Consider the following 6,633-nt stretch of genomic DNA (forward strand, 5'->3'; position numbering starts at 1 on the left):
ATGTCTGTAGCCCAGGCTAATACAAGCAGGTTCTTATATTAACGGTGTATGTGTGGTGAGAGGGAAAACAATTGTTTTAGAAGTATATATAAAATAAATAGCTTTATATAAAGGACAAGGTTCTGTTGTGCCCTACCCTGGCTAGATGAACTTGCAGTAAAGGCAACTCTGCCTGTAAACTGCCAAGCACTTGCACAATAAAATGTTTGGAGGTGTTTCAAATGCCTCCCTGACTGGAGATATGTGGGCAGGTGAGATGACAGACAGCAGTAGGGTTGGCAGGTTGAAGGGCATGGCCACCTGGTCCTTATGACACTGAATGAGGTGAGAAGTGCTCTTGGTTAATTGCGTAGGAGTGGTTTTGAGCTTGCTCTTCCTGGTCTTTCAAACAAGCCTGCCTTGAGAAGGATGGCTTGGAAAAGCTGTATCCTCTACTCCCATTAATATCCCTCTATCCTGTACTGCTGACAGGGACAGAATTTTGGCCATGAGCTTTCAAAGCTAGTTGTCTGAGTCCAAGAAATCTCTGGTGGCAAACTAAGAAAACTGTAGAAGATATGAGTTTTGGACAAATAGCTCTCTCCTGTCTCTGTCAAATGTTTTTAAGGTCAAACAGTTTGATGCTTGTCTTGTGAGCAATGAGTAGGAACAGGCAGGTATAACTCCCTTTATAGGAGTATGTTCTACTATTTATATGATTGATTGGATATATTTCAGACAGTTTTAATTCACTTTAAAGCTGCTGAGTTGTTTTCAGCCTTTACCTGTCAAGTCACAAATTTCCTTCTTGCTTTGTCTATAGGTTGTAGTGGCACAATCAGAGAAAGAGTCCTAAAAGCCTACCTCTGCCGTGTCAGTTACCTGCGAAAAGAAAACCAGCTTCAACCTTGGAAACACTCATGTATTCACTTAATTGTATGCACTCAAATTGTTCCATTGACTTCACTGAGAACACTCACATATTTTAAGTTGAGCATGTGCTTAATTACATTACTAAATCAGGGTCCATATGCATAAAATTAAGTATATGTGTAAGTGCCTGTGTATTCGGGGCCCTAACGGAAACCACAGTAAAATAGAGTTGCATTTCACATTCATTAACTGCGTAATATTGTCATTGAAGTTGGTAGTCATTTTGCTGAGTAAGGCCAAGAGGCATCTGGCCCATACAGCTCGCATCCCCAGCTGTGACTCTTCACGTACAAGAGTTAAAATACAGCACTGATGCACCAGGCTGCAAGTGAGGAAAGAGAGGTCTAATCAGCCTGCCACAAAAATCCCACAGCAATTTGCCATGTCTGTGAGAAGTTCTGAGACAAGATTTTAGAATGGAACAAAATATTCTGTTTATTCAGCAGAATAAAAGAAAGTAATTCAATTCGTGGGTTAATATGAACGTCTAACACACAGAGATAGAGCCCAATGTTTTATTGTAAGCAATGGCTGTCTTGCTGAGAGACAGCACAACTGTGACAAAATACATCTAACTTATACGTAAGTTAAAAAATACCCAAACACATAAACCAATGTGGGACAATATAAAATCACACCTAGCAAACAAGGTTATAACATAATCATTCGATTCACTAACAGATGCTTAAGGAATACTCATGGAGGGAAGAGCTCCAGATGTCATTTTTACATCTCTTCAGGTTCCCCTTAATATGAAAAATCAGTCAAATATGCCTATATCTGTTCCCCAAATCTGTCTTCTGCATGTACTGAAAGGCACAGAGCTTTTCTTTCTTTTAAATGACGCTAGTGGGAGAGGAAGGCAAAGGGCTGATCTTTGAATTGGGGCTGGATACAGAAGTACTTAATAAGTTTATTTCATACAAAGAAGAGCCCAAATGGCTTAGGTCAATAGGTGGCACTTCCTTTTGCCTGGTGGTTAACGACACCACACGTCTTGTGCAAAGAGAGGATCAGATCTCTCTCTGATTTTAGGGCTCACACAGTTACCTGGAGATGCTGTAGATGGTTCTGAAATATTCAGAGATAGATGTGTCTCTCTCTTTTTTTTTTTTTTTTTTTTTTTCCTGTTAAAGCTGTGCTGTGAGAAAAGTCTCCCTTGGGCTACTACTGGTCTTTCTCCAGGACAAAGTTTGCTGGTGGCAATCCTAAAGACATGGCGGTGTACTCTTCCAGGTGAGCAACAGGATCTGAATTCTTCAGGTGGTTAAGGGAGGGTGGTGTCTTATAACTAATTTGAATGGGCCTCTACTCAGTCTACTGACTTCTGAGATTTGATCCTTAGGTTTCAGTTTCTCTCCAAGTTTTGTAAAGTGATCTCTCTAACTCAGGAGTGTAGTAGACAATAGGACGCCAAGGAGTTGGATATTTCAATGCTGAAGCTAAGTCCCCCTTCTGGCTCTTGCTCTGCTTCACAAAGACACATGAATAGATTTTCCTAAAGAAAAGGCATCTGTGTTTGTGTCTCAGGGTGGAAGGGCTCTGGGGGGTTGTACAGAGAGGCACCAGGCATCAGGTACAATGCCATTCTTCTAGACAGAGTTTGGTGCGCTACATGAAGGTCTACTGTGACGTGGTCCAGGCTGAAAAAAGTATCATAGGTGTAACACAGGCCACAGGCATAATCTATGCTTCCAACCCTAAAAAAGACAGTTATAGCCTAGCATAGAAAAAGTCTTGCAGTTGTGACTCTCAACTAAATTACTTTCTGTCCTCAGATCCGAGAAACGGATTTCTCAGTTTGACTTGGGGTTGAAAAGCTCGTTGTCTTTGTTGGAAGCGGAAACTTCACAATATCTCAGTGTTTTCCCTTCCATAGTCTGCAGGAAGGAGAGGTGGTGTTTCAGCCAGTAAAAGCTTTGGATGTTTCAGAGGGGAAAGGAGCAGCTCGTAGTGCCCACGTTCGGCTCAGACACTGGGAGAGAGAGGTGCAGAGCCTGTGCTCCAGCTGAGGTAAAGCATATCGGTAGCAAAAGCACTGTCTGCAGTAGCAGGCTTAGAAAAGGTCTAGGCACTAGGTGTAACCTAGTGAAAAAAATAAAGTAAACACTAAGTTCGGAAGGAAAAGGGAGGGCAGGAGTTATCAATCAGGTAGCTTATGCATGCAGAAAATTGATGCAGTTAGAGATGGTGGAGTAAGAAAGCAAGAGAAGACATAAAGTGAAATGGAATATAAGGGAAGGAGATTATTGCTGGGAGTTAGTCAACCAGGAGACACAGAGGTGAGGCAATAGGAAACAAGAATCCTTCAGGGCACTGGCAAGAATATGCAAAGGTACTAAAGAGTTAACAAGAACTAATGACAGAGCTCTGTCTTTAGTGTATTTGGGTATTCTTTTTTCCATTGTAATTGTATTTCTTTTTCTGCATGTTTTAAATTTTTGTGGCTGGCAGCAGTAAAATGCCAAAACTTGCAGTCTTGGCTTCTTTACCGCTGATGTGGTTATTTAATGCAAAATTTATTTATTGTGCAGTTACTACGAAAAAGAACTGCAAGATGGAACAAATACTGGTGTTATGGTAGCCACAATGAAAATGAGCAAGAACATAGTTTGAGAAAATGAGATAAGGTTTCAAAACAAGACATTTCTGTGTCTAGGCAATTAGGCTTGTTTTACATGTGGATCTTCTTTCTGAGGACACCCCCCCACCCCACCTCCAGTCTTTTGAAAGCAAGATGAAGTGAGTTTTCCCACAAAGAGACATTCTGTAACTTTCCCTAGATGCAAGTACACTTCTAGAAAGCTTTGAATTACAAAGAGGTAAATCGACGAAATTTATCTTAAATGCCCCTTTCTGCAGGTTAGAAAGTGGATCCCCTATTTTTGGTGTGTCACACAGAATGCTATGAGACCTGACCTTTTAATGACTTTTTTCAATTCAGTTGAATAATTTCTACACTGAGTTTATTTACCTCTGCATCATCTTGCTTAATTTGTTTTGTGAATCTTTCTATTTTTTTTTTTTGTTTTAAAGACACAGTTTTTAATTTCATTTTTTTAAATGCCTCAGCAGTAACTTCTGTTATCCTTGACATTTCTGTGTCACCATAATATGAACTGCTGCAGTGGGAAATATAATCCTCTAATCTGATTAGCTCAGATGCATTGTTCCTATAGAGATGTTTTCTAATTCAATGTATTTACTAACAGCTCTGAGCACTCTGTTCACTCTGGCATCTGCATTGGGAACAGTTTTATTAATGGAAACTGTAGTCAGACAGTGGGTTTGTGCCTATGACTTATTCCACTAACTGGAATAACAGTGCTGGTTCATATGATTGTAGGATTCAAAGCTCTACCTTTTGGTTCAAGAAGCTATAAGATATACATATATATCCATATATACGTGTGTGTGTATATACATATGTGTATACATATATTCAGATTGCCAGTAAATCAACTCTTTTATTGAGAGGGCAGATCTAAATATTCATCTAAACTTTCCTAAGTTTTCCGAAGAATCCTAAAAATCATTTGCGATAGCCATTCAAGAAAGTAAACTATTTTGGCAGTTTCAGGTTTTCAGATGAGTGTTCAGTTTTCTGTAGAAACAGATTTTTCCATGATATTTTTTCAGAACCTGAGTTTTAGAAAATGGAACACTTCTGACCAGTCTTAGTATTTAATTACTTTATTTCTCATCTGTTACCCCTAAAACTTATGCTGAGCTGCTGTCCTTGGGTATCCTAAGCATGAGCCTAACATGACGATTGTATTCAGGTCTAGCATACACAGACATTTGGACTGTGAGATTTGTCACTGTTTTGGTGGGCTGTTTGTTTCAATAGCATCTTCTTTTCAAAAGCGTAATAATTTTGTGCTTTTTCTGTCACTTCAGTGATGTTATATAAAGCTGCCTGCAGGAGGTACTTTTAGGAATGGTGCCCAAGTTATTGGTCCATTAATGAATAGTTAGCTAATGGCCAGTGTTGAAGTCAGAAAACTGGTCTGGATGAATTTGCAATAAAACTGATCTGCTGCTTAGGCTTTCATTTGAACACTAAAAAGGACACATAGCAAAGAGGCAATATATAATATATAGAAATATTCTTACAGACTTAAATAGTATCTGGATATGCGGACACTTTTAGTAAAGTCAAAGCAAATTGCTGCTTAAGTAGATATAAAATCCCAGGATAGGGTGGAAGATCATTAGTGGTATGATTTAGTTTAAACAGTCACACAGTCGAACTAGTGGTTAATGGCAAACACCACCATGATCTTTAGATAGGAAACTGAATTGTCAATATAGGGAATACAATACTGTATCTCCATGAAACTAAGATTCATCTTACTATGGCTGTTCTATGCTGGAAGCATGATAGAAAAGTACCTTTATTCCTGTAGGAGCAAAACTTTCTTAAGTCTTTCCTTCCCCTCAAAAAAAGCCAAAGGAAAAAAGGTTTTATGCAGTTTCCCACAATGAAACAGAGGATGAAAAGATCCCTCAAGCTGCAAAGCAAGAAGAAAGGTCCTCAGCACTAATGATGTTTTCTATTACCAAATGCTCTGAAATATAAAAATTAAAAACGAGCAAATATTATTTGTATTTATCTATCTGTATGTGCTATATTATAAACACACGCTCAAAGGTTTAATGTTTTTTTGGAGAAATACTCATTAATGACTATGATTCATTTAAAAAAAAGTAATATAAGCTGATTGGGAAAAATATAAGTTTATAACATGCAATTGTTTTGAAGAATGGAAAATTATTTCTCTCAAAAGTTGGCACATTTATTAGGAATCCCTTTGATGTTGTAACACCAAGCTCTTGGAGAAACAAATCAGTGCTAGTTGGTTTCATCCTTTATTGATAATGGCATTTTGGATTTGGCAATGTATGGGGAATTGTTTTCAGCTGAAGTTGTTGGCCCAGTCACTGAACGATGCTGTTCTTGTAAGGAGAAAGTAATTTCATTGGAAGGCTACTGAGGGGTGTACTGAAATCACAGAAGAAATATCTGCACATGTTGCAACACAAGATGCTAAAAAAACCCCAAGGAAATGACTGCAAAAAGGTATATTTTGACAATCTCGGAAATAAAGGGAGTCTTCACTAATAGAGTTTCCATTACGGTGTAAGCGGGTGCTCTTGTTCCCCAGTAACTTCAAGACATCCATTTTGTATCCTTGAATCTGTATCAATTTCAAATTATTCTTTGTTGCTACCATGCCTCTTGAACCTTCTCTCTTCAGCTCATGATTTCCCTTTATTTTTTTCCCAGTTTACTCACCTTTGTTTCTTTCTGTATCTCTGTGCTTTTCCTTCCATATGCTAACCTTGCACATACCTATTTGTTATCATCTCCATCATCTTCCCTACTTAAATTTTCTTGGAGAGCTGTACATCAATGCTTCTAATAAAAATCATTGTTTGAGAGTCCTGTGATGTCTGTAAGAACTAGAAATATGTGACTATACATGTCTACATCTTCCATTTACTAATATATTGCTAAGGGTAACTTTGTACAAAATGAAAACCCAAAAACTACTTAAGATACACAGACAGACTTAGGTAAATATGTTAGCATTCAGATATTTCCTTTTGCAGCAAATTAACACTTAATACAGCTACAGTGTGCAATTCACTGGGCCTGAGTACTCAGCACTTGTCCATTGTATTTATCATTTCTGTTCTCCCTGACCCTTTCTAGAG

This window comes from Nipponia nippon, unplaced genomic scaffold (genome assembly GCF_047370975.1).
Source record: "Nipponia nippon isolate SJK-2023a ecotype South Korea unplaced genomic scaffold, ASM4737097v1 scaffold_5, whole genome shotgun sequence".
Lineage (NCBI taxonomy): Eukaryota > Metazoa > Chordata > Aves > Pelecaniformes > Threskiornithidae > Nipponia > Nipponia nippon.